Here is a 9,562-nt window from a genome sequence, read left to right as displayed (position 1 = left end):
CGCTTGGGACTGCTGTTTATAGGTTCGCAAGGTGATTGGCATTAGTCATCAGCAAATTACTGGAATTCCAGCAACACTGGTACTGTTTCACTTGAGCTATGATCCAGGTAAGGGATGTTCCAAGGCTCTGAGGGGATGACTAATGATTCCTGCTCTTGTTCCCCACCTCAAACAGGCAACAGGAATTTTTGGTATGGTCAGTGCCACTCCCCGCCTTAGCCATGCAAGAGTTCCTAGTGCGGTCAAGGGACGCTTAACCTCCCAACTCATTACACAAAGGCCGAGGCCTAACAGGAATTCCTGAGATCATAGAGCAACCCAGGAGGGGGCGGGGGGGAATGAACCATCACAGTGCTTAATAGTTCAGTTCACTTGCTGCCCCCAAATTTGCACTTTCCTCCACCACTGAGGACATCGTGCTTGCTCTGCTTTGCTCTTGTCCCACTGCTATCCTTTTAGATCTGTATCTCCACTCTTGTAGGTCAAAGAAATCAGCTTCTCGCCCTGTGCAGTAAGCCAGGCACAGACAACTCCACAGCCAAGCAGTATGTCTCCTTCCCCAGAAGACCAGCATGGTAAGACTTGTCCAAGTCAACCACTATTTTCAACATATAGTTCAGTTGCAACTAAAACTCAACCTGCAAATTAAAGCCAAGGAACCTTTAGTGAGGATTCAGGCTATCTCTAGGTCTTCAAGATGTATTTATCCAAGTGTGCAAGCAGTACAAACCATAATTCATTCTCTTGAAATTACAAACAGAGACAGCAACGGCTACTGAAGTCCTCAATTTCCATTTCTCTTAAGATTATAAAAAACAGAGCTCCCCACCTCTTCCCATGTGGCTGCTACGCTATCATCCAGTTTCACCATGTGGGGCAATGCCACAGCTGCATTGGAGCCCTACTGCACAGCACCTGTGTAGTGGAAGTTCAAAGGCAGTCAGAGCCAAGCCATACTGTAAATGTGAAAACCCTGTCAAAAAAAACCCATGCTGTAAAGTGATGTAACAGAAGCAGCATCACTTTCTCCTTTTCTACGGGATGAAGCCCAACATGAAGGAAATAATAAAGTTTTTTCCTGGGGGTGCCTTAGTTACCCTCTGGGGAAAAAAAGAAAAAAAAAAAAGAAAGAGAAAGAAAAATCCACCCCTGAAAGGAAAATCATCGTGAAGTCTTTCTCTGTCAGAAGCTGATATAATAACATAATATTTGCCATAGTGGAACTAGAGATAAAGTTTTGATGCAAATCACTGCTCCAGGCTGGGACTCTGCAATTGCAGTGGCCAGCTCTGGGTTTTTATGGGAGGCTCATCTCTGACTAAACAGACTCATTGCAGGTACCTCCTCCAGCTGAATTTCCTGCCTCCTGGCACTGGCTGATCTGATGCCCTTTGAGGGAAACCTCACGCCTCCCAGCTTGTTTGACACACTCAGTATTTTGTGGACTGCAGACACTGTTTTCTGACACAGAGGAGGTAGATATCCGTTATATGTGTTGCACACACTTGCATGAATGCAGGCAAAGCAATTCATTCCCCTTTATGCTGAGGGATGCCTCACAACTTACACAAAATAAAGGATGCAGAGAAGTACTTATGAAGGAGAGTGTTTCTAAGGGAGAAGAGGGTGGCAGTGACTAAAAATACAAGAGGGGCCTGAAGTAATTTACAAAATATGCCATCCGTAGAGAAAGTTATTTTCTGCCTATTAATTGCAAGAATGTAGAAGGCTCATTATAGGAAAACTGAAGAACATGTGGAAAATTACTTATGGAGTATACCTATCATTTGTCATTGCAGCTGTAGAGGTCTTGGAGCCATCGCTTTTCATCTGTGGTTTCCTAGGGTTTTCCAAACCAGTTCTTAAACATTTCTCCAAAAGGTGTTTCCATAAAACCAAAGCCTATAAATACATTAAATCAAGGTCCTAAAGGATGAATGCCTGATGAAACTGTATTGGGAGATGGTGGAGAAGATCAAGGCAGCACGTGCACTGCCCAGCTGTCAGCAGCGTGGGTGGCGTATAGAAACCCTGTAGCGAAAGGCTATCAAAGGTGTCTTTGGTAACAGAGAAATCCTTTTGCTTTGCTCAGTGGTGACAGGATTTTGGTCCCAGTTCAGATCACAGCAGTAAATGCTGGTGATGTCACTCAAGTCATACTGAGTTGAAATTTGATCTACTTTCTTCCTCATCACTGGGTTAACATTCCCAAAATCTGTAACCATTTTCATATATATCAGCCACAGCTGTTACAAAGAGAAGAACATATCTCTAAGGCAGAATTGTTTTAAAACCAGCTAAATTAGGAAAGACAAGAGATTATAATGTCCACAAGGAACTTTACTCCTCTGGGTTGGTTTTCTCTGGAAAGTACTCAAAACCCACAGTGAAAAATGGGACAAAACCAGAAAGTGAGGAAGAAAGAGAAAGAAGGGGGGGTTGGGGAGAAAGAGCTCAGAGTTACAATTGGAAGCACTTTTAGACTTTACATTGTAAGAACATCTTTACACCATTCCCCAGTGAAATGAGAAATGGAAAAAAAAGAGAAATCGCCCCCTTCTTTGTGCTTGGTGAGAATCTGCCAGAAACATATCGACCTTGTTATCCTCTGTCATTTATCTCCTGCTTCTGGAACATCCCTGGCTTCAGTGGATCTTTTCTAGATTTGCACCCACACTGGCAAAGAGATCACAAATACTCTGTCATCTGTTATGATAAATGGCAGGTGTGTACTGTAGCAGTGGCGGCACATGATTTTGAGGATTCTGGATGCCTCTCTGAGGTTAGCACAACATCCCCCAGGTTGCCCACCTGAGCATTTTACTTGGTGGATGTAATCGCACCTCTGTGAAGCCTTCTGCAGAAAGTCAGTGAGCTGCCAAGGTAAAGAAGAAGAGAGGTTTGGTGTGGGTACAGATTCCCAGGGATGCCTGCTCACACAGAGTATATCAACCGGTCCTAGGGCAAAGCAAGCAATAAAACTGAGGGTAGCTCTGACCTTGACACTGCCCATGCCAGCAGGCTGAGTGCTGTTCATCTCAGTGGTGCAAGTTCGGATCAGCTTTCTCTGCAGGTACGCGTGTGCCGTGGGAGTAGAACCACTGGCAGGTGCACCTGGGGATACACCTGAAGGCACATGCCAGCTCTGAACAGTGGAAACTCAAGGTTTTGCTTGTCTACGTGCTTTAGAAATGACATTTCTGTGCTGCATGACATTTTGTCAGTTTTCCCCTTGAAAGCGTGGCTGAAGCCTTTGCCCCACAGCGCCTTTCCGAATTTGCTGAGCCAGATGAATCACTCGTCAAATACTGTGAGCCCAGCCCTGATAGAGCGTGCGTCCTCTGTGGTTTTGTCTATGCATTAGCCTCCTTCTTTCTTTTTTCCTTCTCTTCACACGTGTAATTAAATAGCTCATTTCCTCGGAGACACATCCCAGGAAACATGGCTGGCTGGGGGGTTTATTATTTGGTGTTTTGTGTTGTTCTGTTCTGTTCTGTTCTGTTTTGTTTTTCAGGGCTAGGAATGTTCTGGAATGGCAGGTCAGAAGAAGGGCAATACAAAGTAAAGGACCTTCATACAGACCACTTAAAGAAGTTCACCACGATGGAAAGCAAGGGGGTATCGCACGTAACAAGATCAACAGTCATGTGACAGGGGTCCAAAGGGATGTCTTCTGTTTTAAAAGTAGCTACGTCATACTGCTCATGCGGGAAGAGCAGGCTGCCCTCACCTGCCCCTTTCAGTGCTGTCGGAACAGGGTACCTAAGCGAACCACAGAAGCCTTTGCTGTTTTCCTCACAAGTACCCCGTACCAGCCCTCCTTGGCTGAGTGTGACACCCCAGGTGTAGCCAGGAGCAGACCGTGGAATAACTCAGGGTCTCAGAGGTTTCCCTCCATCTACTCGGAGTTTGCAAATAGGCGTTTGTTTTCTTTTTCACAAATGCTAGTCCCACTAGCTAAGTCCCAGGATTGGCTCTAGGATCTCAAGGATGGGTTTTCCATCGCCGTATCCTGCCACAGGTAACGGTGCTCCACCCAGCCAGGACTGCCCCAGCTGAGGTCCCCGGCACTGGACTTAGTCAACCCCTTTCTGAGGGAGGCAGGAGAAGCGGGGGCCTCCTGTGCAGCCTGCCAAAACAGTGCTGGCTCTGCAGTGCTAACAAGGGATGCTGGTTTTCAGCCAGCCATGGCAAACGTGCGTTCGCTCACAAAGTTCGTCTGTTATTTGAGAGATGCTGTTTGGTTAGGATACCACTCAGAATACATTTGAGCAGCATCTCGCCCTCAAATTTCAATAGATTAGGCAGCAGCTACGAGAGCGTGTGTAGCCAATTGTACTGCAAATATAAAATAGAAGTTAATTCTCTGTCGAGTGCTGGGAGTGACATAGCCTGTAACATCTCCTTAAGTCAGTGAATGCAACCTGGGGATGCATACCGGTTAAAGATGAGGCTTTACAAATGCTTCTAAAAGCTCAATGTTTCCCGTTACGTGGTTCATCCAAAGCACCTAGCAACTTTTCAGGTCAATGTTGGTAGCCATATGAGAACAAGAAATCCTCAGGGAGTCATGTGGGAAAATGTAGAAGGAAAAAGCACATCTGTCTTGTTTTAACTTCCAAGCTGGGGTCTGGATTTTCTAATTCCTCTTTTTTTCTGGGAAGGATGGGGAAGAGCAGGAAGAAAAGTTTCTGCAGAAGCATATATCTCCTTCAGAACAGAAGCGTGTGCCCACTTGTGAACACGCCTGTTTATCAGTGTCTAGGTATAAAAATGACAAGAGGCAGGAAAAAACCATGCAGCCGTTTCTTTCTACCGTCTGTGATCTGCTGTCTGGCTGGGCCTGCACTTTGCAGCGTTGGAAAAAGACCAAAGAGGTGCCAAAGGAAAAACGTATTAAAATGTAAGGTATTTTTATAGACTGGAACTGAACCCAGCATACCTTCCTAGCTTAACTCCAGCCAGATGTATGAACAGACGCAAAGTACAGACTGTTTTGATCTTACCTCCTCCTTTTATTTTCCATTCATAAGAAATACCGTGTTTAAACTGGACCACTAGCGCCTGAGATTACTGTGCAGGGAATTTCACACCGGCAGTCACAAGGCATGTGCAGGCGGGGGGATGATCCTCACCCACCATCCCGGGTAACGTGGAGAGGGTCCCATCACAACTTCTGCGGTGTGTTTGCCCAGGCTGAAGACCCCGGGATGTGGTAGGGGAGCCACAGGAGAGGACTTTGCGTCCTTGGAGGGATCCTGCTCAGCTGAGCAACAGGGAACACGATAAATTCGTACAAAGGAACAACAGCACTTGAAGCCCCTGATGCAGCACGCGGGGCGACAGGGTCGGGGCAGCCTTGGGGCTCCCATGGCTCTCTCTGTGCAGAGCATTGCTGACACTGCCAGCACCCTGGCGAGCCCCGCGGACCCGGCTCAGCACTGGCCCTCTACCGGTTGTACTGGTTTACCAAGGGTTATATTTACGATAGCGTGTATGTGACAAGAAAAATTGTCATTTATCACGAGAAAGGTGCTTTTCATCGTGAAGGTTATTTGGTGTCCCCAGGGGCACTCCCTGCCATGGGTCTTCGCCCCTACGGGTGCGGAGCAGGATATCCCCTTTGCCAGGAGCTGTCCTTGTCCCCCGTGCCGCTGGTGTCCAGCCCCCCAGCATCGCGAGGGGCGATGCGGGTCCCGTGCCGGCGCTGAGCTCCAGGGCCAGGCGCCTTCATGTGCTGTGTTGGACCGACCGTCCCGTCCCTGCAGACCTGGCAGGTCGGGGAGCCCCGCGGCCCCAGGTATCCCGAACTCACAGCTGCTCCTAAGTCATTTATTCCGGCTGGAGCTGGGACTGAGAGTCTTTGGGCTGAGCTCTGCGCTCCCGACACCACCCATGTCTTGGTCCAAGGGGCTGGCCTGCCAGTGGAGCCTGCAGCAGAACCATAAAGGCTAATTCTCATACAATGTTATCAGTGCAGGTAATAAGGGATTGCATCATTGCAATTTTTCACATTGAAGATTAATGAGGGATCGTTTCATGTAAGGAAACAGGAATTTGGAGATGGGCGCTGGTCATTGGCTTTAGTCATTCAATGGTCATTCTTGACTCGTTGCAACTAAAAGGTTTTGTAAGAGAGTCGACTTTAATACACTTGCTGCTTAAAAATAGTAACAGAATTTGAAATTGCTGACGTATCTTGCTCAGGCATTTTCAAATGGAATACCTTTTTCCTCCAGAAATGTTGTTACAGGTACCGTGAAGTGGATCTGTAACAAAAACTTGTAACGGCTAACGTTGAAGTGAAATGTTCAGAGTTAGCTTCCTTGTTTATGCTGGGGTGAGTCTACTTCACCGTAGACTCTTACAAGTCTTTCTTCATGTTTTTCATCTTACAAGTGTTTCTTCATGTCTTAACTTCTGATGGTGATTTTGGATGGGAATACTTTTGGATGCAAAAAAATTGTTCCTGTCAGAAAAGCTCTTCTTAGTCCTACTTCCATCACGTTTGTTCTGTTTCTCCTGGCTGTTCTTACTAGTTTCAGCTTTGTTCTTTGAAATAAGGATTACCTCACTGTACATGTCTCAGCTGATGTCCTGACTAGTGTATCATGCTAAGAAAAAGGAGCTTCCATTTTGGTACAAGAAACCATCTTCCCGAACTTTTATATAATTTTTGCACTGTGACAATACTCCAAGCGGAAACTTTTCTTCCAGTATGAGGAATGGAAAACTGCCCAAGGATTACTCCCCTTGGAATTATTCCTCTTGGAATACTCCAAGGATTACTGTCACGTTAGCCATATCTGCAGATAGCGGAGTTTACCTACTAGTTTCCTGTGTATAAAAGACTGCATTCAGTGGCTTTGTACAGATGAATTTGGGCAAGCTTGTAATTACCGGTTTCCTCAGGAGTGAGACGTGAGGAAATCCTAACAGCATGGGAGTGAAGGAAGAAATTACTGCAGACCAAAACTCCTTTCCCGGCTATTCCCTCTCAGCGTCAGATCAGTCACGCGACACGCAGTTAAACTCTCACCTAAGACACAGCGCTACAGGGACAGAAAAACCCCACCAAAACCAACAAACCAAACCCCAACAAACTTACTAACTGCCAGTGATTCAACTTTGCCATACATTAAGGACACAGATGTTCTGCCTCACATACTTGATTTTGCCACCCCTTTTCATGGGCTCTACGTGGTACGGGGGAAGAATGTTCTGTCCTTAATAAACGTATCTCTTTTCTGTTTTTGCAGTGGTTTCCCAAGGACGAGGGAAGGGCATGTTCATCGCGCCGTGGGCCTCATGCTTCCCTCTGCTGTGCAACCGAGAGAAAGGCACAGGCGTGCGGAAGCCGCTTCCCGAGATCCTGATCTTCTGAAATGCTAGTGTGGGCCTAGCTGGAGCGTACTGCCCTGGCATCAACACTGTCTATAAGACAAATCTTATGGAAAGATCCATAAGATGGATGAGTGTATTGGGTTGGTGTGGCAAGGTTTTGGTAGCAGGGGGCTTATGGGGGGGCTTCAGTGAGAAGCTGCTAGAAGCTTGCCCTATGTCCGACAGAGCCAAGGCCAGCCGGCTCTAAGACGGACCCACCGCTGGCCAAGGCCAAGCCCTTCAGCGATAGTGGTGAGAGGAGATAGTGGGGAGAGGAGAGAGGAGTGAGAGCACGTAAGAGAAACAACCCTGCAGACGCCCAGGTCAGTGCAGAAGGAGGGGGAGGAGGTGCTCCAGGCGCCGGAGCAGAGATTCCCCTGCAGCCCGTGGGGAAGACCCTGGTGAGGCAGGCTGTCCCCCTGCAGCCCAGGCAGGTCCACGGTGGAGCAGATCTCCACCTGCAGCCCGGGGAGGACCCCACGCCGGAGCAGGTGGCTGCCAGAGGGAGGCTGTGATCCCGTGGGAAGCCCACGCTGGAGCAGGCTCCTGGCAGGACCTGCGGTCCCGTGGAGAGAGGAGCCCACGCTGGAGCAGGTTTTCTGGCAGGACTCGTGACCCCACGGGGGACCCACGCTGGAGCAGTCTGTGCCTGAGGGACTGCAGCCCGTGGAAGGGACGCACGCCGCAGCAGTTTGTGAAGAACTGCAGCCTGTGGGAAAGACCCACACCAGAGAAATTTGTGAACTGTCCCCCGTGCGAGGGACCCCGTGCTGGAGCAGGGGAAGAGTGTGAGGAGTCCTGCCCCTGAAGAAGATGAAGCGGCAGAGACAACGTGTGATGAACTGACCGTAACCCCCATTCCCCGTCCCCCTGCACCGCTGGGCGGGTGTAGGTAGAGAATCTGGGAGTGAAGCTGTGCCCGGGAAGGAGGGAGGGGTGGGGGAAGGTGTTTTAAGATTTGGGTGTATTCCTCCTTACCCTAGTCTGGCGGATGACTGGCAGTAAATGAAGTTAATTTTCCCCAGGTTGAGTCTGTTCTGCCCGTGACGGTAATTGGTTGAGTGATCTCTCCCCGTCCTTATCTCGACCCACGAGCCCTTTGTTACATTTTCTCTCCCCTGTCCAGCTGAGGCGGGGGGAGTGATAGAACGGCTTTGGTGGGCACCTGGCCAGGGTTACCCCACCACAGCCTTTTTGGTGAACGTGTTCTCACTCCCCATTTCATACTGACAAAAAGAATTAATTTTGACTTTGTAGAATTAAGTAGTGTTCACAGCTAATATTCTTTGGAGTATTTTGCTGTTGCCGGAACTTTTCTGCTTCTCCCACTGCCCTCTTACCCGAAACACAGTGCTTATGAAGTGCATCATTTTGCATTTTGTCCTGGAAGAGTCTTGGCTCACTGTTTTTCCAGCAAGCTTTGATGTTTTTCTGGGAAACCAGAGCTGCGGGATGCAGCACGGTGGTCCCCGTTCTCGTTTTTTCCGCTGTGCAGCTGATGGCCACTGAGGCAGCGATGGTTTGGCAAAGGCACCCGCCGTGAGCTGGAGGAGTCTTGGCAAGGACTTAGAGTCCAGTCCGGACACAGTGCCGCTGCCCTGCAGCCTGGAGAGGGGGGGTGATTGATGCCGCTGCCTGGTGGTGCCAGTGCTTTCCGAGTTTCTGGCCCTGCTGGGAGTGCTGCTCTAGAGAGGAGACGCCGGTTGTGGCCAAGAAGGGAGAAACTGAAGGAGTGTCCCCAGCAGCAGGGTGTTTCGAGATCGCCTGTTTGGTCTGTAATTTTGGGGCGCAAAACAGAGACGTTGAAGCCGGAGCGTCCATCCGGTCCTCGGCTGGCAACGCAGAATCAAGAGAGCTATGGAAGAGGCTCTGACTCTCAGGTCTCGCCTATGCTGAGACCAGTCGCTCCTGCATTCCCGAAAACCCAGCGAGAAGTTGTTCCCACGCAGTTCAGGGCCCCGCGGGAGGGGGAGGGTGGGTTCGAGTGTAGCTAGAGGGTGACGTTAAGAAAGCCTTTCCTCTGCCAGAACCAATCCCTGCCTCTGGGTTTCAGGTCGCCCCTCTCCTAAACCCGAGTGTCTCAGAGACACAGGCAGAGAGCTGACAAAGCATGTCCCAGGGGTAAACGCCCGCTCAGCCCGGGAACTGCTGCTCCGCACCGCCCGTGCTGGGACGAGAT

At 49.2% G+C, this 9,562-nt stretch overlaps 1 long non-coding RNA gene across 2 annotated transcripts; it reads left to right on the top strand.

The window, feature by feature from the left end:
- The first annotated feature begins 2,962 nt into the window (after window positions 1–2,962).
- Window positions 2,963–8,437, top strand: LOC126036420 (uncharacterized). 2 transcript variants are annotated; one of them, XR_007505142.1, is made up of 3 exons: window positions 2,963–3,073; window positions 3,240–3,561; window positions 7,260–8,437. It is a non-coding gene; the product is annotated as an uncharacterized LOC126036420 (long non-coding RNA). The 2 variants fall into 2 exon arrangements; XR_007505143.1 differs by having other exon boundaries at window positions 3,515–3,561; window positions 7,260–8,436.
- Window positions 8,438–9,562: the final 1,125 nt, after the last annotated feature.

This window comes from Accipiter gentilis, chromosome Z, assembly GCF_929443795.1.
Source record: "Accipiter gentilis chromosome Z, bAccGen1.1, whole genome shotgun sequence".
In the NCBI taxonomy this organism is placed as follows: Eukaryota; Metazoa; Chordata; class Aves; order Accipitriformes; family Accipitridae; genus Astur; species Astur gentilis.
This window is presented reverse-complemented; position numbering and strand designations above follow the sequence as displayed.